General features: G+C 40.3%; 1 long non-coding RNA gene and 10 other non-coding genes across 11 annotated transcripts; all 11 read right to left on the minus strand.

The window, feature by feature from the left end:
* Positions 1-6,154: 6,154 nt before the first annotated feature.
* On the minus strand, positions 6,155-6,228 carry trnat-agu (transfer RNA threonine (anticodon AGU)). The gene has a single exon. It is a non-coding gene; the product is annotated as a tRNA-Thr (tRNA).
* Positions 6,229-6,962: 734 nt separating this feature from the next.
* On the minus strand, positions 6,963-7,036 carry trnat-ugu (transfer RNA threonine (anticodon UGU)). Its single transcript has one exon. It is a non-coding gene; the product is annotated as a tRNA-Thr (tRNA).
* Positions 7,037-7,172: 136 nt separating this feature from the next.
* On the minus strand, positions 7,173-7,261 carry trnar-ucu (transfer RNA arginine (anticodon UCU)). The gene is given in 2 exon segments: positions 7,173-7,208; positions 7,225-7,261. It is a non-coding gene; the product is annotated as a tRNA-Arg (tRNA).
* A 139-nt stretch (positions 7,262-7,400) lies between these two features.
* Positions 7,401-7,474, minus strand: trnat-ugu (transfer RNA threonine (anticodon UGU)). The gene has a single exon. It is a non-coding gene; the product is annotated as a tRNA-Thr (tRNA).
* Positions 7,475-8,123: 649 nt separating this feature from the next.
* trnat-agu (transfer RNA threonine (anticodon AGU)) lies at positions 8,124-8,197 on the minus strand. Its single transcript has one exon. It is a non-coding gene; the product is annotated as a tRNA-Thr (tRNA).
* Positions 8,198-9,273: 1,076 nt separating this feature from the next.
* trnar-ucu (transfer RNA arginine (anticodon UCU)) lies at positions 9,274-9,362 on the minus strand. Its single transcript is given in 2 exon segments — positions 9,274-9,309; positions 9,326-9,362. It is a non-coding gene; the product is annotated as a tRNA-Arg (tRNA).
* A 139-nt stretch (positions 9,363-9,501) lies between these two features.
* On the minus strand, positions 9,502-9,575 carry trnat-agu (transfer RNA threonine (anticodon AGU)). The gene has a single exon. It is a non-coding gene; the product is annotated as a tRNA-Thr (tRNA).
* An 830-nt stretch (positions 9,576-10,405) lies between these two features.
* Positions 10,406-10,479, minus strand: trnat-cgu (transfer RNA threonine (anticodon CGU)). The gene has a single exon. It is a non-coding gene; the product is annotated as a tRNA-Thr (tRNA).
* A 1,335-nt stretch (positions 10,480-11,814) lies between these two features.
* On the minus strand, positions 11,815-11,903 carry trnar-ucu (transfer RNA arginine (anticodon UCU)). The gene is given in 2 exon segments: positions 11,815-11,850; positions 11,867-11,903. It is a non-coding gene; the product is annotated as a tRNA-Arg (tRNA).
* Positions 11,904-12,042: 139 nt separating this feature from the next.
* trnat-ugu (transfer RNA threonine (anticodon UGU)) lies at positions 12,043-12,116 on the minus strand. The gene has a single exon. It is a non-coding gene; the product is annotated as a tRNA-Thr (tRNA).
* A 7,409-nt stretch (positions 12,117-19,525) lies between these two features.
* On the minus strand, positions 19,526-20,414 carry LOC143715514 (uncharacterized). The gene is made up of 3 exons (XR_013195789.1): positions 20,353-20,414; positions 19,915-19,998; positions 19,526-19,666 (listed from the first exon to the last, which is right to left on the minus strand). It is a non-coding gene; the product is annotated as an uncharacterized LOC143715514 (long non-coding RNA).
* Between the last annotated feature and the right edge of the window lie 3,172 nt (positions 20,415-23,586).

Genomic DNA, 23,586 nt, shown 5'->3' on the forward strand with positions numbered 1-23,586 from the left:
ATCCAAACACCACACTCAATTGGCATAATTCCTAGATTGTTTGGAAAATGACACACTTCTGTCAAAACATACACACTTCAGTCAAAAGATATACACATATTTGTGAAAATGCTATTAGTTTTCATTTAACCAACACAGTCCTCAATGATCAGACACTATTGTAACCAGTTTCACACTGTTGTGATAAATAAAAAACACATTTGTAAAAATACTATTTTTAGGAAATAGCATGTGCTAGATTTTTGGCCAGACATTGTTATGTAAGGGATAATTTAGATGAAAAAAAATTTGTGACACACAAACAACATTCTTCATGATTAGTTTGAGATATAGGGAGAATGTACACAAATAGGCCTACTATAAACTTACCAAGCACTGCACAACACTGATTTCTGCAGACTCATATTTCAAGTATTTATTTACAGTATTTCTTACCATAATCAGTTACAGTAATCAACCAACAATGAAATCAATGAAAAAAATAAAATCTGTAGACAAATTAAAATTACTGCATGAAGTACATACAGTTTGACTCTGAAGAAAAACTGCTGTAAAAGCAACAAGAATACTGTAACTATTCAGTTACAGTATCAACCAGAGATTTGGTTGAACTCTTTGTCCAGCTTCCATCGGTGTCAGTCCATGGTCCCTCTACCTCCTTCACCTCTTCCTCTACCTCCTTCTCCTCTTCCTCTACCTCCTTCTCCTCTTCATCTACCTCCTTCACCTCTTCCTCTACCTCCTTCTCCTCTTCCTCTACCGCCTTCATCTCCTCTTTGAGCCCCCCCTCTTATTCTCACTCTTCTTCTTCTTCTTCTTCTTCTTCTAGCTCCTTCCATTTTTGTTGAAGACAGGTGAACTCACCTGCTGCCTTTTATAGCACTCCTGAGTGATGCGTTTTCAAATTAGCACATGTGTGCTTCCACGCCTGATGGATGTGCATATCCAATTCATTCATTAGTGTGGTCAATGGCAATCCGGGGCTTTGTAATGACAAGGAAGTAACCTCACAATCCTTATCTGTGTCTAAGGTGTGAAAATGTGTGTAGAGTTTTACAAATCACCGTGTGTAATGTTTTGCTATAAGGGTAAGGCAGACATTGTGTGTAATGTTGTGCAAATCTGCGGAGGGGTTTTGCTCATTGGAGTAGAATTTTGCAAATTGTGTGGAAATTTTTATTTTAGTGTGTAAACAATCATAAAAATCTGTAACAAAATGTGTTCTTGAGAAGAAAATTATCAATTTGGCCAATTGTGTTTTGTTGGTGTGAGTCTGTGTTAAGAGTTTAGGAAAAAGTATCTGAAGTATGGGTAAGCGCTTGTTAGCGATTGAAAAAAACTGTAAATACTTTTGAAAACAGATTCAAATAAGCGGCCTAAATTGCAATATTATTTCCCACTATTACTGTTTTTGACTGTATTTTAATCATATTTCAAAAACAAAAAGAATCTTACTGAACATAGACCTTTAAACAGTATTGTATAATTCCATCTAGGATTAGTCAAAATTATTGGACAGTTATGACTGTTTCTTTCTCTTGTTATATATGCAACATATATTATATTTCATTGCATGTTGTCTCGGTAAGTAATTTCAAATTTTATTGGTCCAAAATAATTGAATTTGCATATTAACTGTCACAACTCAGTAGTCACACAAATTAGTGCTAGCAGCTGACACAATTCTGAAAACTATTGGAACAAATGTATACATTTTATTCTATAACCTTAAGTACGTTTTTGACATCCAATATTTTCTATTTTATATGAGGGTAGTCTTGGATAGATAAAGCGGTAATTAAATAAATGACCTGCTAGACTAAATGTTTTGTCTTTTTCATTCACAGACTACTCCTTCGGGGGCATTACTGCAAGATGCATCTCTAGTTCGACTGCATCGTTTGTGGTCGGACACTTTGCCACCAGAGGATCACAGGTGGATTGCCAGCAGGCTTTTTAAAATGGGGCCCAAGGGAAAACCAGAGCTTCGAGACAACCTACAGCTCTGGTATTACCCACCACAGCCAGCACTTATTTACAACCAGGCTCCAGCTCCAGACAGATTTTTTTGTCTTGCTCTGTTGCTGTGGATGCCGTACAAGCTTTGGAAGATCAAGGCTCTCTGTCCCAATTCTGCCTGCGGGCAGCATCAGCTGACTGGAGGCGGTCTGCACAAAAGGGCACGGCAGGTTCTGGACATCGATAGGATGTACAACATGGTCACAGAAACCCTCATCTGTACCAAGTGTAAAGCCTCGCATGTGTCCTGGAGTCAGACTGTCCTGCAACAGCTGGATCTGGGCAATCGCTCTGAATTTCGGGTCATCCTCACGCGGAAGTAAGTACACTTTAATTCCACATCCAGTTGATAGCCCATCATCACATATGTTTGCAAATACTTTACAAATCAATTCTGTAAAATATATGAATGTGTGGATTTAGCTTTTCCTAAGGTATGCCTGTGATATGAGAGTCATTCGGCTCCTGCGTGAGCGTGGCCTAGGCAACAGTCCCGTGTCATCAAACAGCTGCGTGAGAACCACAGTGAGGAGTGGCTCCAGCGTATGGCCCGGTACACCACCCAATGTGTGGACTTCCTCAAACGACCCGGGGTGTTGCAAATACAATTCCAGGAACCCCCAGAGCCTACAGTGGTCCCAAGCTGCAAGTGGCTGCTCACCGTGTACAGCCAAGACATCCTGACAAGGCTGGATGAATCCATGCAAGGATAACATCTACGTATGGTTCAGTCTTGAAGATGGATTCCACTAAAAAGGTTAGCAGGGGATTTTTGTTAATTTATGGTGTTTACTGTTATATCATTATAAGAGCATGAGTATCATATTCTACATGGTGTGATGTTTCATTGCATTGCATGCTTCCTGTCATCTACTGCAGATCACTAAGAAGCTGGCTGGGACGGCAAGGGGAACGGGACTCTGGCTTACCTCTGTTGGCAATGAGTTTGGTCAGGTGCTCATGAGTGTGCTGACAGCACAGGAAGGAGCAGGACTGGACATGATGGTCGATGGTCTGGTGAAAAGGTACCAGCAGGCTAGTGTGGATCCACCTGCTGTTTTGTACGTGGACTGTGGCTGCTGCACTGATGTGGGTGAGACCAAGCTGAAAACCAGATTCAGAGGGTGGCCTGATCTCATGATTCGCTTGGACATCTGGCATTTTATGCGCAGGATTGCCATGGGGTGTACAACTGATGCCCATCAGCTGTATCCCATCTTCATGTCACGGCTGTCAGCGTGCATTTTTGAGTGGGATGCGGCTGATGTTTCTATGCTTCGCAAAGCAAAGAGAGAGCTGTTGATATCCCAGGGTTGGCCTGCGCTGACAGATGAAGATGTCAACGAGCATCTTACCAGGAATGAGCTGGCACTCCATTGCCGGAGGAGGACCTGTGGAGAGGAGACTACCATCCTTCTCCTTGAGCGGCTGCTTACAGAGCTCCTGAGCAGCAAGGGCAAAGACTCCCTGGGTGTTCCTCTCCTGGACCGAGAAAGGATGGAGCACATCTGGAATGTCCAGAAGAAGCATGTGAAATGCATTCAAGACCCCCCTGGTGTTGTGCTCTATACAGAGACAGGGAGCCTAAACAAGGGAGGTGTGCTTCTGAAGACCTACAGTTGTGCCAGAGGCTCCACTTCTCTCGAGTCCTTTCATTTACACCTGAACCGTTTCATCCCAGGTATTGTCTTTGTCACACACACTGTGCAGGTGTAAAGAAAGAGCATTAAGTGTTTTTGTGTGTTCCTTTAACACCTCCTAAACACTGTTGTGTCTATTTACAGGGACCAGTGCAAACAGTCTGAACTTTCAGATTTATCTGCTGGAGGGTCTACACCGGTGGAACCAGGACCGGGAGGCTGCTTCCCTGTCATCGGAGCCATCAGCTTTGCGCAGCTACACAGGAGAACTTGTTCACTGTGTAAACGGCAATTATGAAAAGCTGTTTGGCAGGAAAGTGGTCCCCACGTTTTGTCCCCCTGCATGTTACACCGGTGAGAATTGTTTTATATATTTTTTATTTTATCAACTTGCAATTTCTGTGTAACCTCCGTTTGTATGTCAGATTTAACCCTATAGAGTAGATTGTATCATAATTGATATGCAAGTTTCTAAAGGACTCTAAATGATCAACATGATCAAAAATTTTTAGGAAACATGCCCTCTGTCGTCTGATTGATTATAGTCTTTTAGTATAATTGTAAAAGTGTCCACCTTCAGCTCGTGCTTCACGTTTCTTTTCATTGTAAAACCTTTACTGATTTTATAAAGTAATTGTAAGAATAACTTTTATATTGTTAGTAATATTTAATGACTAGTTACTAGACTGAAGCAGTTTGGGTTCACTTGATTAGAAAATCATGTTACATGTAAATATCAAAATGATCATCAGACTTTTCTCTCAATCATCATTGTATTGCATTTCATTTCATGTTTTGCCCCCATAATTAAACGTGTTTGGCCTCTTAATAAAACTATTTTGTTTTTTTTCTCCTTGACGATGAGCTCTATATTCTCACACTATATGAGCTACTACAAAAGCCTAATGTATCAAAAATGATACACAACATTCTATTTAATTTCCGTTTGTTTATTGTTTTTATTTCAGGTGAGCTCATTGGAGTGCAGTATCTGTTCCAGCAGACTGGTCAGGCACTGCAGGACATGAATCCTGACTCTGAGCAGACAGCAGAGCTCATTGAGGACCTCAGTGTGGAGGAGCGAGATGAAGATGAGGGCTTCTGTGACATCAGCGAGGATCACACAATAGCAGATCCGGAGGCTGTTCTGTCACCACCCTCTTCCACACTGACACTGGGTTCTTCCACCCTGGTCACCAGCAGTGCCACACCTGTACTGGGCTCCACATCCCCTTCACTGGTCCCTGACCCCAAACTTGTCCTCACACAGTCTCCTTCATCACCTGGACCCTCAGGGACTGCTGTCACACCTGTTCCCTCTGAAACATCTGTTTCAACTCTCCCCTCAGAGCCAGAGGATGCTGGTCAGGATGATGATGAAGAAGAGACGGTAAATACTACTCCTTTGTATGTCTTTCAAATTAACTAGAATAATTATGATGAATTAACATCCAGTGCTTTAAATCCAGACTTTCCACATATTTTACATTTAAAAGTACAGCCTAAATTCATTTGTAAGCTGCAAATACACATCAAGTCAAGTCATCTTTATTTATTTGGTGCTTTGTAAAATGTCAAGAATGGCGCTCTCTCTGCTTTGTACTATACAGTGCTTTACGGTGATAAACAGGAAAATAACACAATCAGTTATGGAATTATGCATTAGACAGATGTGATGTAATAATTGTATTGCATGTTTGTGTTTTTTAATAGGCTGTTGACTACCAAAATATCCCGGGTTATCAACATGTGGACCAGCTGGCAGAATATCTGGTGGATCTCCGGGACCACACAGCCCTCAGCCTGACCAACCAGGAAGCCAACACCATAATTGCTCTTTGGCAGAACCTGGATGACCGGGACAAGGAACGGGTGGTGTAAGACAGTCGATGCCGAAAGAGACTGCTGAGTGGACGCTTCAAGGTCCCGAAGAAGCCCACTCACCCTGGTGTAGAGAGCACCACCAGATGTGTGCTGGGTGCAAGCAGCGCACCTGCTCAGTGGCCTGACTGTTGCCGTCTGCTGGAGACCATCTTCATCAGACTTTGCACTGTCCACCCAAGCCCCAAAAGAAAAGGCAAGGGAGCCCTGTCAAGATTGTCTCTGATCCTGCAAGACTATCGCAGGATAAGGCAGCTTGTACTGGGCAACAGCTTGGTGATGGGGGAACATCCATGCAGCTGGTGGAGGTTAACCAGAACACCCTGATTCTCCACACACAGGACAGCACAGCCTGACCTTCCAAAGGTGGTATGGCATCCACAAGACATCCACAAGACAAGCCGGTGTGTGAAAAAATGCTCTGGAGTGGGGGCCTTGTATCGATACGTTTTTATTTATTAATTACCCATATGACAAACCCACAAACTTTGAATATCTCCATTCACAATCTAGAAGTCCAATGCGCTATCCATTGCGTCACAGAGCCACAAAAGACAAGCTTTAAGCTTTCACATCAGAGAAGGTTAAATGACTACTCTTAGAAGCCACAGATTAGGCACTGCTGGGATTCAAACCCAGGATCTCCTGTTTACTAGACAGGCGCTTTGACCAACTAAGCCACAGCGCCAGTTACTGTCACTGGTTCGATGCTTTTGTATACAAAGTCTATAAGAAGAGAATAGCTGATTACATCATGAATAGGTCCCTTTGAAGTTACAGGATTATTTCCAAAACCTGAAAGGTGTGCAGGCTTCTGTTGAGGGACAAGGGAATATCTCTAGCCATTTATTTCTGGATCGAAACTCTCAGTACTCGTGTCTCAAATGTTTCGGGAACCTCCAGTTACGATACACCTAAATGCTGTTTCAGCTTGGAGAAATGGAAAGCGTGTTTTTTTTTCTTCTTTTTTTCTAGGTAGGTGGCCAACAATAGGTTGTTGCAGCTTTTGGCCTAGGCCAGTGGATTTCAACCTATTCTTATTTAAATAGGTGACTTAAGCTAATTAGTAGAGTACTCTGTGATCTGAGTTGGGTGTGTCCAATAAGGGAAATAAGCAGAACGTGAAGGGTATGCTTCTGAAGTAGTTTGTGGATTCAAGTTTTAAGCATATGTCTGACTCACAGAGACATCAGAGCAAAAGAGGCCACTGACTATTCTGGTGGGACTCACAACCAGGGAATTTCTCCATTCGCATCCTAGAAGTCCAAAGTTCTATCCATTGTACCATAAAATGACACACTTCAGGGAAGTGTTGCATGCGCAGCACTTCTTAGTTTTTCCAGTTTTGTGCAGGTAAACACAGTTCGTCATGCAAAGACTTTCATATGTGAAAAGGTTAAGCACTCCAATATCCTGTGCCAAAGGCACTGCTGGGATTTGAACCCAGGATCTCCTGTTTACAAGACAGGCGCTTTGACCAGCTAAGCCACAGCGCCAGATACTGTGAATTTTGTTGGTAAAACAAGTCTAAAAGAGGTACCACATCAGGAAAACAGCTGATCACGTCATGAACGAGGTCCCTTAGAGGTAAGAGGATTGTTTCCAAAACATCTGAGCAATAGAGGGTATGCACGACTCTGGTGGGACTCAAACCCACAACCTTTGAATATCTCCATTCACAATCTAGAAGTCCAATGCGCTATCCATTGCGCCACAGAGCCACAAAAGACGAACTTTAAGACGCTATTGCATGCACATCACTTCTTAGATTTCCCCATTTTGTGCAGATGCACACTGTTCAGCATGCAAAGATTTACATATGTAAAAGATTAAGTGAGTGGTGCCCACATCATGTGGCATAGGCACTGCTGGGATTTGAACCCAGGATCTCCTGTTTACAAGACAGGCGCTTTGACCAACTAAGCCACAGCGCCACTTGCTGAACTCTCTACAATGTGTTGGCATAAAAAGTCTAAAAGAGGTAGCAGGTCAGGAAAATAGCTGATTACATCATGAAAGAGGTTAGGGGATTATTTCCAAAACCCGAGGGGCATGCAGGGCTCTGTTGAAGAAAGAGGGAATATCTGAAACTCTCAATACTTGTGTCTGAAATGTTTTTGGAACCTCCAGTTACAATACATCTAAATTCTGTCTCAGCTGGGCGAAATGGAAAGCAATCTCTGCTATGCTTTCAGCTGATCTGAAAGACAAAATCCAGAAAGATTTTCATGAATTATATATTCATATTTGTAAAGACTGTTTTGAATACATCCAGAGGCTGGATCTCAACAATAGGAAGTAGCAGATTCTGGCCTAAGCCAGTGGTTTTCAAACCATTCTCGAAACCTCCCAGACGCTATACATTTTCGTTATCTTCCTAAAAGAGTCTAAAAGAGGTAGCATGTCAGGAGAATAGCTGATTACATCATGAATAGGTCCCTTTGAAGTTACAGGATTATTTCCAAAACCTGAAAGGTGTGCAGGCTTCTGTTGAGGGACAAGGGAATATCTCAAGCCATTTATTTCTGGATCGAAACTCTCAGTACTCGTGTCTCAAATGTTTCGGGAACCTCCAGTTGGCATAGGCACTGCTGGGATTCGAATCCATGATCTCCTGTTTACTAGACAGGCGCTTTGACCAACTAAGCAACAGCGCCAGTTACTGTCGCTGGTTCGATGCTTTTGTATACAAAGTCTAAAAGAGGTAGCATGTCAGGAGAATAGCTGATTACATCATGAATAGGTCCCTTTGAAGTTACAGGATTATTTCCAAAACCTGAAAGGTGTGCAGGCTTCTGTTGAGGGATAAGGGTGTTGTGAACTTTTTCTTTGTAGAAAAGTTAGAAGCTCAGACCAGGAGACGGTGGAAGTTTTCCAAGCAGAAGTTCTTTATTGCTTGTCGGTAGCTGCAGTCATTCCAACATCGTCTAAATTAAAGTAACTTTACATGGTATATTATAGGCATTTTAAGAGGAGGGACTTCTGGAGGTGGAGATAAATTCAAACAAAGCATGCAAATGTAGTACGAACACACCCTACTCTGAGGGCATTACCAATCCAATGGAATCAGCATAACTATTCAAATGCTGATAGTGGCCAGGAACTCTGGTTCCAAGAGCCATCTCAGAGCCATTAAAGAAAGTCTCAGTGATCAGACTCATTTAACTTACAATGGAGAAAACAGGATTTGCCAGATTCTCTTGCTGGAAACTGTTTCACAGCTGATATCATTTACCATCCTAACCTGAAATGCTAACTTCAACAAACAGAACTTTCTCAGTTTATATATGATAGTATTAGAAGTTAGATTAAACCTTTTAATAAACTTGTATTCCTTCAAGGGACAAGGGAATATCTCAAGCCATTTATTTCTGGATCGAAACTCTCAGTACTCGTGTCTCAAATGTTTCGGGAACCTATAGTTACGATACATCTAAATGCTGTTTCAGCTTGGAGAAATGGAAAGCGTGTTTTTTTTTCTTCTTTTTTTTCTAGGTAGGTGGCCAACAATAGGTTGTTGCAGATTTTGGCCTAGGCCAGTGGATTTCAAAGTATTCTTATTTAAATAGGTGACTTAAGTTAATTAGTAGAGTACTCTGTGATCTGAGTTGGGTGTGTCCAATAAGGGAAATAAGCAGAACGTGAAGGGTATGCTTCTGAAGTAGTTTGTGGATTCAAGTTTTAAGCATATGCTTGTCCAACACAAAGACATCTGAGCAAAAGAGGGTATGCACGACTCTGGTGGGACTCGAACCCACAACCTTTGAATATCTCCATTCACAATCTAGAAGTCCAATGCGCTATCCATTGCGCCACAGAGCCACAAAAGACAAGCTTTAAGACGCTATTGCATACACATCACTTCTTAGATTTCCACATTTTGTGCAGATGCACACTGTTCAGCATGCAAAGATTTACATATGTAAAAGATTAAGTGAGCGGTGCCCACATCCACTGGCATAGTCACTGCTGGGATTCGAACCCAGGATCTCCTGTTTACTAGACAGGCGCTTTGACCAACTAAGCCACAGCACCACTTGCTGAACCTTCTACAATGTGTTGCTATAAAAAGTCTAAAAGAGGTAGCAGGTCAGGAAAATAGCTGATTACATCATGAAAGAGGTTAGGGGATTATTTCCAAAACCCGAGGGGCATTCAGGGCTCTGTTGAAGAAAGAGGGAATATCTGAAACTCTCAATACGTGTTTCTGAAATGTTTTTGGAACCTCCAGTTACAATACATCTAAACTCTGTCTCAGCTAGGAGAAATGGAAAGCAATCTATGCTATGCTTTCAGCTGATCTGAAAGACAAAATCCAGAAAGCTTTTCATGAATTATATATTCATATTTGTAAAGACTGTTTTGAATACATCCAGAGGCTGGATCTCAACAATAGGAAGTAGCAGATTCTGGCCTAAGCCAGTGGTTTTCAAAACATTCTCGAAAGCTCCCAGACGCTATACATTTTCGTTATTTACCTTATTTCAAAAGGGTTAATTGAGCTACTTAGTAGAGTACTCTATGATCTGACGTGGGTGTGTCCAATAAGGGAGATGAGCAGAATGTGAAGGGTAGGCTTCTGAAGTAGTTTGTGGACCCCAGTTTTAAACATATGTCTGACTCACAGAGACATCAGAGCAAAAGAGGCCACTGACTATTCTGGTGGGACTCACAACCAGGGAATTTCTCCATTCGCATCCTAGAAGTCCAAAGTTCTATCCATTGTACCATAAAATGACACACTTCAGGGAAGTGTTGCATGCGCAGCACTTCTTAGTTTTTCCAGTTTTGTGCAGGTAAACACAGTTCGTCATGCAAAGACTTTCATATGTGAAAAGGTTAAGCACTCCCATATCCTGTGCCAAAGGCAATGCTGGGATTTGGACCCAGGATCTCCTGTTTACGAGACAGGCGCTTTGACCAGCTAAGCCACAGCGCCAGATACTGTGAAATTTGTTGGTAAAACAAGTCTAAAAGAGGTACCACATCAGGAAAACAGCTGATCACGTCATGAACGAGGTCCCTTAGAGGTAAGAGGATTGTTTCCCAAAACACGAGGGCCTTTCACGCCTCAAGGGAATGTCTGAACTCATTTAATTTTGGCTCTACACTCTCGATAGTCATGCCTAAAATGTTTCCTGAGCCGTCTTCTGATATGAAAGGGCAAAATCCAGAAAGATATCCATGTATTATTCTTCATATATGTAAAGACTTTGTTTGTACAAATATCCATAGGCTTGACCATATCAATCGGTAGTAGCAGATTTCAGGCCTAAGCCAGGAACTTGCAAACCATTCTTGAAGCGCATCTGCACCACATATATATATTTGTTTTATTATCTCTCTCATTTAATACAGGTGAATCAAATAATTGATTGATAAGTAACGTACTGGACGATCTGACTTGGGTGTGCTCAATAAGGAAAAGAAGAAAAATGTGCTGCGTAGGCTTCTGAAAAAGTTGGAAAACCCCAGCTTTAAGCAAATGTCAGTCTGGTAAAGACGTCTGTGCAAATGGACACCATTCGTGACTCTGGTGGGACCCAAAAAACGGGACACTTTTTAAAACCTTCATTTGCAACCGAAAAGACCAGATTGTCTTTCCTGCCAAGACTTTCACATCAGAGATGATTGAATGACTACTCTTAGAAGCCACAGATAAGACACTGCTGGGATTCGAACCCAGGATCTCCTGTTTACTAGACAGGCGCTTTAACCAACTAAGCCACACAAAAGTTACTGTCACTGGTTCGATGCTTTTGTATACAAAGTCTAAAAGAGGTAGCATGTCAGGAGAATAGCTGATTACATCATGAATAGGTCCCTTTGAAGTTACAGGATTATTTCCAAAACCTGAAAGGTGTGCAGGCTTCTGTTGAGGGACAAGGGAATATCTCAAGCCATTTATTTCTGGATCGAAACTCTCAGTACTCGTGTCTCAAATGTTTCGGGAACCTCCAGTTACGATACATCTAAATGCTGTTTCAGCTTGGAGAAATGGAAAGCGTGTTTTTTTTTTCTTCTTTTTTTTTCTAGGTAGGTGGCCAACAATAGGTTGATGCAGAGTTTGGCCTAGACCAGTGGATTTCAACCTATTCTTATTTAAATAGGTGACTTAAGTTAATTAGTAGAGTACTCTGTGATCTGAGTTGGGTGTGTCCAAAGAGGGAAATAAGCAGAACGTGAAGGGTATGCTTCTGAAGTAGTTTATGGATTCAAGTTTTAAGCATATGCTTGTCCAACACAAAGACATCTGAGCAAAAGAGAGTATGCACGACTCTGGTGGGACTCGAACCCACAACCTTTGAATATCTCCATTCACAATCTAGAAGTCCAATGCGCTATCCATTGTGCCACAGAGCCACAAAAGACAAACTTTAAGACGCTATTGCATGCACATCACTTCTTAGATTTCCACATTTTGTGCAGATGCACACTGTTCAGCATGCAAAGATTTACATATGTAAAAGATTAAGTGAGCGGTGCCCACATCCTGTGGCATAGGCACTGCTGGGATTCGAACCCAGGATCTCCTGTTTACAAGACAGGCACTTTGACAAACTAAGCCACAGCGCCACTTGCTGAACCTTCTACAATGTGTTGGCATAAAAAGTCTAAAAGAGGTAGCAGGTCAGGAAAATAGCTGATTACATCATGAAAGAGGTTAGGGGATTATTTCCAAAACCCGAGGGGCATTCAGGGCTCTGTTGAAGAAAGAGGGAATATCTGAAACTCTCAATACTTGTGTCTGAAATGTTTTTGGAACCTCCAGTTACAATACATCTAAATTCTGTCTCAGCTGGGAGAAATGGAAAGCAATCTCTGCTATGCTTTCAGCTGATCTGAAAGACAAAATCCAGAAAGATTTTCATGAATTATATATTCATATTTGTAAAGTACGGTGGCCGAGAAGGGTCACAACACATACAAACCCCACAACAACTACATATTCAGAAAACACATACAAATTCAGAAAACACATGCAAACAACGCCACAACAACTACATATTCAGAAAACACATACAAATTCAGAAAACACATACAAATTCAGAAAACACATGCAAATTCAGAAAACAACTTTGTCGATTTCACATTCGCTGCAAATATTCGCAGCACGAGCAAATAGGGAAACAAACTGCAAACTGCAAAAACACAACGGAAATGTTTCCAGGGGGGCCATAATCAGTGACGGACCCGCATCCATCCGGTTGTCTTAGCGCTATTTTTTGAATGTGTGCTGTGCTTTTCTTGTCTCAAGAGGTAAGTGTTTCTCTTTCATTATGACAGACTTGTCGATGTGCTCTGATACCGAAGTGGTTTTGTGTGTTTTTAACATATTAAGTTATTGTCCCCATAACGTATTAGTCTGCCAACGTTGTTAGCTGGAAACTAAGTTAGCTGGCTAGCTCGTGTCTGGCCATTAAATAGATGCATTACTGGCGTTTGTACAATGTTGTCCTGATATCTGAACTATTTATTTAATTTTTAGTTTGAAATGTTCTGTCCGTATTGTGCCGAGCAACTGGGGGACGCTCCCAAGTTTTGCCCGTCGTGTGGTCTGAACGTGGGGTTCCTTACGGTGTGTCCATCCACGTCATCAAGCCTAGGCCGTGGGCCTACAGGTAATATCCCCTTACTGTGCTCCCATTTTAACGTTACTGTGCTGCATTGAATTGTCCCATGGTTTTAGCTGTCAGAAAGGTGGCAATTTATCAACCAATCACAAAGCATAGCTATAATGAATCAGTGTGTGTGTGTGTGTGTGTGTGTGTGTGTGTGTGTGTGTGTGTGTGTGTTAGTGAATGAGACAAGTATCCAAGGAAGAGCAGGTCAATTCATGAGGTTCAGGGAAGTTAAAGAGGCTGAGAGGAGGACCTTTTCAAAGGCTAAAAATAAACCAAACATTATGGTCAAGGTAAACTAATATGGAGGTTTAGGTCACAATGTGACTATTACACAGTACACAGTCTTAAACATGTTTGTTTTTCTTCTTTTCTTATTTCTGTAGATTTCAATTGGCATAATGACCAGAACAAAATATGGGTTAAAACCTATAAGAGGGAAAACTTTGCCATTAAATGTTGAACCCCTGTGGTCATCAAAACAAATTTTGCCAGCTGCTATAAAAAAACAGCGAGATTTTAATCAAGACATGATGTACGATGGAGAATATGTCCTGGTATATCCTGATGGCTCTCAGGTACAAAATATACCAGGCACAGACAAACCCTTTGTCCTTGAACATTATAAAGAGGCCATTGGAAAGTCTTACCAGAGGATCGTACTGTACAACTGCCCCCTTCAGGATTCGAGTAAGTATTGAAGTACATGTATGTAAAATAATAATAATAATAATTGATAATGGTTGGTAATTAAGTGAGTTCTTAATTTAATTTGAGCTGGTTGTAAAATTGCCATATATTTTGCATATACCTAGCCTAATAATGATGCATCATTTTCTCTTTCCAAAGTCATGGAGATGACTCCTCTTCAGAATCCGATGATGAGGCATTTGCTAGCCTTCCACTGAAAATGTAAGTTTCTCCCGCTAATTTGAGACCTGTGCTTGTGGTTTTTGATTATCCACGTATTTCACAGCATTCATTTATTTTTTCTTTCAATTGCGAGAAGGAATAGATCGAGCATGTTGTGCTCTTTAAATCATATTAACAAATATCTATATTATGATTTAAATTAAATTATTCAAATTATTTGTTTGTTTTAGTTTACCAAAACAATGTCCACCAACAGTGTCCAGGCCATCTGATGGGCAAGTATGTATTATTCTGTAATGTTATTAAGTTTATGTTAATGATGTAATTATTGTTAATTTGTTTGGTGTTATCTCTACTTTCATAAACAGGCCAATGGAGCAGGACCAGGACCCAAAAACACCACATCATGTGACTTCTACAAGTAAGTCACAATGGATTCAAATTGTTCGGTCATTGCACTAATACTTTTGGCTCTGGGTTTAGCATGAAATATTGACTGCTGAATGTAATGCATTACAGTACCAAGTATAACACTTTTTACTGTAATTTCACAACCATCTTGTTTTAGTATTTCATTGTTTAATCCACAGCACATATACCAAGATCTATGCACCAGTTGTCATTGACAGCAGTTGCTCTGATGTTGAGGACGTAGACAATTTTCAGGAGGAAGACAGGTACTTTGATAGAAATAATGCTGTCAACCTTTGTTGTTGTTTTTTTTGTTTGTTTCCTCAGATATATTACATAGTTCAAGCTACATTTGGCATTTTACCTGGTTTCTGTTGCCATACAATTATTAAAGCAAATATTCAAATTGTATATATTTTTTTACTTACCCCTAAACCGAAACAAAATCTGGCAGAAATTATTGAAAGCTTGCAATGTGTGCTTCATGCTTATGCCCATCACATTTCATCACACACATATGGTGTTCTCACTGTAATGGGACCATAAAAGATTTATATTTTAATTATCCAAATAAAAGGCAGTGTCAATGTTTCTCTTTCTTGTGTTGCAGAGACGCAGATATTGGACTGACGGCTGCAGACGTTCTGTCAAATCTGTCATACAACATTAACACAAAAAGCTGTAGCAGGTTAAATATAAACCGTGCTAATGTCTGGGATGGTGCTCTGAGGGGATTCAAACGTTCCTCATTTGACCCCACCTGTAGCCTTTTGGTCAAATTCACTGATGACATCGGGCAAACAGAGGAGGCTGTGGACACAGGAGGGCCTACACGGGAATTTCTGACACTCTTGATGGACGCCATTAAAACCAGTCGATTTTTTGAAGGCAAAGAAGATGGCAAATACCTGTCATTTGATAGCAAAGGTAATTCACTTTTTGTCACATTTTGACAGTATTATAAATCAATTTGAACTAACCGTGGAACATTGCCATTGTTAGCTGCAGAAGGTGATGAGTATTTCCATGTTGGAAGAATGGTTGCCGTCTCCATTGTACATGGTGGTCCAGGGCCTCGATGCTTTTCCCCAAGCTTCTACCAGTACCTGGTTGGTAAAGTTAAGACCATTGAGGCACCAATTGAGGATATACCTGATACTGAAGTCAGGAATGTTCTCCTTGAGGTAATTGTAATTATGTGTTTCTAAGAATATTCAAGAATTTTTTTTTTATATATTTTGATGAACAATCAACAATTTGGACACCCCAGTAGCTTGAAAAACCAGTGTGATATTGGAATAAAACCAGTGACTTCCATGCTTTGTCACTAATATGTAGTCTAAATTCCAACCAATACTCACTTAAAAAAGTTGGGTTAAAATCAACCCAACAGCTAATCCAATGGTGGGTTGATATAGCACCGACCTATTGTTGGGTTATTTTAACCCAATAACTTAGGTAACTAGTTTTACCCAATAAATTGGGTTTCAAAAAACGAATCTGTTGGGTTATTTGGCCAAAATGCTTTAATCAAACTATTATTAATATTAATTATAATTACTATTATTTCCATGAAAATAACTCACTCACTCACAACTTAAGTATATTAACAATGCTTTATTTACATCCAATTAGACATTGCATTCAAAAGTTATTGTTGCAAGTGTTTCAATAAATAAAATAAAAAAAAGTAATGCAATTATAAACTGCCTCATAAGGCAACGTGTTGAAGGGAACACCTCCAGGCACAGAATATTAATGTTAAAATTAATTAATTTAGAGTTATGTTTTAAGTTCTAAGAAACATGGATCACAAAAACACAAATAAACAGTTGTAAACATTACAAGTTGTAAACATTTTCATTAAGTTATTGTTTGCAATTGCTTTCATTTACTTCCTTAAAATAAGAAATTCTTTCAATAAATAAATAAATAAATAAATAGAAGTAATGCAATTATAAACTGCCTCATAAGGCGACAGTGTGTTGAGGGAACAGCTCCTGCCACAGAATGCTAAAATTAATTTAATTACAATTATGTTTTAAGTTCTAAGAAACATGGAATACAAATACACAAACAAAACAAACCAAAGCTTGTCCAGCTTATCCAATTATAAACTGCCTAAGTAGGCGACAATGAGTTGATGGAACTCCTCCTGGCACAGAATATGATGTTTTATTAACAAAGTTCGGGAGAAGCACGTTCAGATAATTAACACGGGTGGAGAGCACTCAGCAATCATGATTAAAACGTGTATATATAGACTCAGCACTCTCACCTCATTTCTCTGACAGTTTAGCAGCGTCCCTCCACCACCCCTTCTCCACTCTTCTAGTCCTAAACCACTTTACATACAGGGGGGAGTACTCTGGGTTCGGGCCGAATTCCGAGCTCGGAGCCCTCCCCCCGTACAGCACGCCAAATACGCATTATACTTTATTCCCTTTAATTGTATGTAAGTGTGAACTCGTGAAATATTGTGTGTTGTAGCAACTGCCAAACAGCTGCCGCAGGCGTTGGATACTCAATGTCTAAAACATAAAATAATTTAAAGCATGTATCCACAGCTTGTAAAAGGCTGTCTTGCTCTAGTGCCGCTCCTCCCACAATGACGAAGGCTTGTGAGCAGTTGAATTTGTCCCCAAGCTGCAGGACATGAGGGAATTGCCTCCGTTGCTCCTCCTCCTCCAAATACTTGATGATGTTTGTTCCAACCTTTAAATAGAAATTTTAAATGGTAAATATGCACAAATGGATCAAATATTACCCCAAATGTGTTGTCATAAATGATGTACCTACAGGCTGTAAATCAACAAATGCTTGTTTTGCCTCATGGTAAGAGGGCCGAGCCATCTTGTAGCCTGTTTTGTGTGGCAATGGAGGAAGGATAGCTGGCAGGGTTTTTAAAGCAACATCTCCAAGAGTGTCTTTACATAAAACAGAAAGAACAATGGATTAATCTTTAAACAAGTGCATTATATCATAGACAAAATATTATAACTTGACATGAAAGTACAGAGCTGTTGTGCAGGATTTTCTCACCAGAAGAAATGTTATTGGGTACACAAAATAACCCAACATTTTTTAGAGTGTACAGACAGTGTTTTTATTTTACTCTAGATTAAGAATGCTAGGACACTGGAAGAACTCGTGGAACTCGCAGATAAGCACTCCAGCATGCTTCAGACAGCAGGATTCTATAATGCCTGAGGACACTGGAGGATAAGGAAAAAGTTGTGGATGGTTACATCCAGTGGTACTTCACCTACCGCAACAATGTTTCCTTCCAGAGGTAGGTCACTCTGACTACTTTGTAAGAATTCAAACGAGAATTTGAATGAAACTCAAATGAGTGTCTAACAAATGTGAGTCCTACTGGCAATAGCATTAAGAACTTACCATGATCTGCCTCTTCCCCTCACCCACAACCCAACCCGGTAATAGGTTCAAGGATGGCCTGGCTACCCTCAACTTTTTCAACGCTCTGGAACAGCATCCCTCCATTTTCCTGCCCTACATGTGTTACAGTGCGGAAGACCTGACAGCCGAGAGTGTAGAGTCACTGTTCCGTCCAGAAATGAGCCCAACTGGTAGCTCAAATCGCCATGAGGAGGAGAGAGTGCTTAGCTACTGGCTGGACTACTTAATCGCTGTAAAAGGTATAATTTTCTGTATGTTGTTTGAAGTGAAGTTCACAAATGGATGATAAATCTCAATGTGTTTCTTTACTCCCAACCCCCACAGAGGAAGGGTCAGGGATGTCCTTGCAGGACATTCTGATGTTCGCCACAGGCCTGAAAGAAATCCCAGCAGCAAAATTAATACCATAGCCTCAACTCACATTCCAGAAAACACTCAAGGTTTCCTGAGGCTAATGTCTGCGCGAACACATTAAAACTCCCGATCTTACCCTCATATGAAATCTTTGAGGAAGCCATGAATTATGGAATCAAGAACGCTCCAGGATTTGGGCTCCATTGAGGTGTCAATCAGAAATTAATTATCAGTGGCAAATTTGCATTATTGTTGTTACTGTTTGCATTGCACTTTGCACTGTTACATTGTTTACAGAAATCCATTTTTTTTTTTATAAGAAAAGGTGCAAGTTTCTCTATTTGGAAACTTTTCATGGCAGATTTACTTTGCTGTTACTGTTCGCACTTTACTATTTGTATGGTTACATGGTTTACAGAAGTCCAATGATTTTTTGTATAAGAAAAGGTGCAAGTTTCTCTATTTGGAAACTTTCCGTGACAGATTTACATTGCTGTTACTGTTCGCACTTTACTGTTTGTCAGTATTTTAACAGTTAAAAGAAATAAAATAATTTTTATAAGAAAATGTAAGTTTGTCTATTCTGAAACATTTTGCAAGAGCCATCAGAATGAAGTTTATTTGTTGTTGCATAAATTGGTCATGAAATGTTACCGATCTAGCATGAAAGTCACCATTAGCTTTAGCATACCGTATTTATCAACACTGTTAACACCAAAAGCATACATTGTGATGGTGGAAAAAGTAAGGGAAGTCATTGCAATCGATTAATATCTTTGCTTTTAATTTAACCTTTAATTTAAGGTGTCCATATCAGTACACCACACTGGAGGCAATGCTGCAGGGCTGCCAACTCTCACGCATTGAGCGTGAGACACACGCAATTGACCCAATTCTCACGCTCTCACGCCACACCCCCGATTTCTCACGCTTAAGTGTCAACCCGGTAGGTAAAATGCCTGAAAGATGAGTTTATCTATATATCTACCTGTTGAGCCACTCGCGATCGACTAGTTATACCGCAAATTAGTTAAATATCCCGTAATCTAGAGTAAAGATATTGTGCTCCAAACCGCGCGCACGGCAGAGGTAAGCGAGCGAGAGACCTTGCGTGTGCAGACCACCCCCCCCCCCCCCGTTGGAGTAGTCTCACGCCAAGCTAAACTCAAAAGTTGGCAGCCCTGATGCTGTCTGAAAGAAAATAAACTGCCTACACGTCTGTTAGTTCTCTCTCTCAAAGACCAGCCATTTCTAACAAGTCTAATGTAGTTGTCAACAGCAGCTGGCCAGTTGATGGGTGGAGCGAGCTGGCTCTGTCTCTCCAAGTTGGCAAAATATGCTTGGAGGTTAGCATCTCCACACAAACTGTTTGTGGGTGGCAGAAGGTCTTTGAACTCCTGTAACACTTGGGGATCCACTGGGAATCCACAATCCCTTCCACCAAACCTAAGGCCGCACAGAAAGCACAACAGTGAACTCATTTTGAATAGTGTTTAAATCTCAAAGGGAAACCAACCAAACATTTATTGAAAATGACAATACAGGTGTTACATACAAACCTGTGAGGCAGGTTGTAAATGGTATCAGGTTTCCCAGATGGACAGAGAGACTGCCGGACGGGTCTGATGGTATGGTTATTCCAAAGCTCTCGGTGTTCATCAAGCTCTTTCTGAAAGATGCCCAGGAACACATACCGTACAAGGCACTTGTGTTCATGGGTGCCATTGAAGTAGTGTCTCTCTCTCAGGTCACTGAATAAATCCATCCAGAACTGTGTCCTAATAATGGAGTACAGTGATTTTAGTTCTGTATAAATGTTTCTAATACAAATACTTAAATTATGTGACAGTCTTGGAAAACAACATTCTGCACTGCATTCACCAGTGCAGAATGGACTGTCAACACTTATTACAATTTGAAACAGTCAACCATGCACACTAATCCTTTTACTTATCATAACTATTGCACAATCGGCAGTACATAGCCTGATCCATGTATGACGCTCATATAAATAAGCCTACATTTTCAAAGTCAGCATTGTATGGTTCCAACCCAGCATAATATTACGAAAAGATTACAGAAATATGAAACAGTATTGAAAAATATGTGAGTAACAGTATTGTTAAACGTACCTCTGTTTCCTGAAAAAGGACCACCAACTTTCAATCCTTTGATTGGCAGTTGAAGTGCCATACACATGTGGCTGAGAGAACCTGCAAAGTCATCGGTGTGGTCCTCTCTTAAAGAACAGTGGATGGCAGCCATGTCTCCATTTTCTGTCCCACAGTCTGTCCTAAGACGAGCCGGAAGGCCACAGCTCGAAACACACTGCAGGTAATGGTGAGCTATGTAAGGAACTCAGGTTTTGGAAATATTAATAATCAATAATATCTTGTTATTATTAATTATAAATATTTGGGTCAGTTAATTGGATTAACTTGATGTGGCTGAATTAATATTACAATCAATTAATCAGTTCTTCCAACGAACTATTTTGATTATTAATTTATTCTAATAAAGGGTATCTTTCCATGGCCACCGAAGAATAATTATTTCTTCGCCTGTACAGTACTTTGAGCCAGTAGCAAAAACCGTGATCGTAAAGTGACTTGTATTGCAAACAAAACAGAACCAAATACATATTATGTACAAGTTTTATTAACTAAATATAGATATTTATATGAATATAAATAAACTAAACAACATACACACATGAATACATAAATAGGTTAGTGATAGGATGAAATTGGAAACCGGAAGAGGGTCTATGAGAAGAACCATCAGAATTTCATTTTCACATTTCATTGAATTGAATACTTGCATTTGTAATGGGAACAATTCTTGAAGTTGTTGAAAATTGGAGTCGTTGATGGTTCCGGCAGTGTCAAGTGGAAGTTGGTTGAGCGTTCTCTTTCTCCAGGAACGCATGACTGGTTTGGTGAAGGCCTGGGACTCTGTTGAGGCCACGCCGAGCACCCAGGAGAAGTGAGGAAGTCGGAAGGATGGGTGATTGGAGTCGTTGTTGGTTGGAGTCTTTGTTGGTTGGAGTCTTTGTTCCAAAACTCCTGAGATTGTCCTTGGTTCTTTGTGAGAGAGTCTTCTCCCTTTTCCATGAGGCCGGATCTGGTTGGAATCGAGGCCTGCTGGGCCCTGGGGCCCCCGTGGAGGGGGAGGGGGCTCCCCAGTCTCACCAGAAAAGTGTTGCGGCTGGATGAAAAAACTAAGAGAGGGCGGTCACTGTTGCCTGCCTCTGATATACCCTGAGAAAAGAACCAACCCCTAAGGTTTGAACTGACCTATGAGTAAGGTGACATGTCCGAGAGGGGAAGCGGCTCTTAGTTGATTTATGGTCTTTGTCCCCAGCATGCTTAGACTGTTCATTCAAGCTCAAATAGACATAACAAATTCACATTGCATTCTAAGAGAAGGTGATGTACATCAAAGTGTGTGTCATTAAATGAGGATTAATTTGCTAGGAAGCATGATACAGGTGAGGTTATATTGACCGTTGGGTGGTTGTTCAACCACATACACCCCAATCAAACATACCATGTTGTTATACCTAATAGTACACGAGACAGTAAATCATCACAGTTTCTGTGAGGCATGTTCCTTCATAGATCAGAGTAACACCGCAAAGTTTATTTAATTAAAGATGGACTCTCTCTCTTAAGCATGTGGCGCATGTGGCCACATTCCTTTGAGGTCGTAAAGTCTGTTATCAGTCTTAAAGTGTTCTGTAACCGGACACCCGGCTGACAAAGTAACTTCATTTGTGAGGTTAGTTTTGGGGGAGAGTTTCATAGACCTTTATATTCATTAAATATAGTGAATATGAATAATTAGTGTGTGTCTGATTGGTCCAGACCCTACAGGTATTAGATTATTTTTTGGATTCACTGGCTTCTGTGAAGCGTTGAGCTAATATGACGCTGTTCCTGGAAATGGGAAGGCTGTTTGTAGCGAGCTGTAGTCGCGCTGATCGGGGGCGACAACCTGTCTCTGCAACTCCTTGTTAGTATATTGGAAAGTATTGTTGTGGTTTTCAATCTTTCTGAAAAATAACTTCGCAGAGATCTTTGATGCCAGAAATAATTAGACTTTATTTTCGAACGCCGTCCCGTTCCATAGAACGGCGCTCTAACGCTCTCTGGCCCTCTGGCCTTCCAGTGCGCGCCCGAGTACATTTTTGTTCAGAGTTATATACATACTTCTTCTTCCAAGGAAGGTAACACACCCTATAGATAGTTTTGGGTAAAGGTCTTTTACCATGTGACTTCTCAGAATAGAATTTTCTGCAGCAAACAACATTCCATTCAAGGTCTTTCACATACACAGAGGAAATCCAAAGTCACAGACAGAAGAAATAATTGTGTCCAAATATATAGCAAAATTACTTGTTTTCTAAATAATAAAATCTTCTACATTCCCTCCTCTGAGGCTTATTAAGCCTCACATTCACTATCTTTTTTCCAGAGTGTAGTTTCAAAATCCAGCTCCCTCAGTTATACTACCTAGTGACCCAACTGAGTCACTCATTCTCCTTTCCAATTACTGGATTAAGCCACCACACTCCGGAGGAGCACTCGAGCCAAACATCTTCTTCCATACATTTTATTTCTTTTAGTTGTTCTTTCTTTTTTGTTTAATGGAAAAAGTAAAAGAATCGAGGTCTCCTAGTCAGACAAACTGAAACATTGTTATAAGTGTGTGTATACCTTTGTTCTTGCATTGCATGTTATTGTCACAGTTATGTAGAGTATATCAAACATAAAAGTCTCTTATACTATTGAAAGTTTTCTTGCGGTGTAGATATCCTCTAGGGTCTGGCTCATCAATCATCTTCTTCGTCCTCAATTCCTCATTTAATGGGATCAACATCCAGGGTTTGTAAATATCAATTTGGTTGCCCTCTCAAATTAGTTTTCATTATCTTTTTTCCGCATTTTCATTCGTTTAACCGTGGTTTTCCAACTAATGATCTTAATATACAAAGTACACAACAGAATAATAACCCAATTTTAATATTGCATCTCCAAAAACATCTCTAATTGAGAAAATCATAATTTTCCAGATTTTACATTAAGTTTTCTTTAACTTCTGCTCTTAAGGTTTTCTAACATGATCGTAATCGCTAAATTTTCCTCCCTGCGCAATATTATTTAGTAAAAGTGCAACACTGATTTTTAAGCATAAGTCAGTCTACTTTTTTCACATAATTGTTTTTCTCCTAATGCAGACAAAGCATTATAATAAATATCTGCTTATTATAGTAGTCTAATTGATTTATTATGCATTTTTGTTCTACTTGATCCATATGACAATTAATTCAAAATATGGCTGGGTAAACATAACTTTTATCACTT

The sequence above is a fragment of the Siphateles boraxobius genome, unplaced genomic scaffold (genome assembly GCF_051911475.1).
Source record: "Siphateles boraxobius isolate OS27281-9 unplaced genomic scaffold, OSU_SipBor_1 6, whole genome shotgun sequence".
In the NCBI taxonomy this organism is placed as follows: Eukaryota; Metazoa; Chordata; class Actinopteri; order Cypriniformes; family Leuciscidae; genus Siphateles; species Siphateles boraxobius.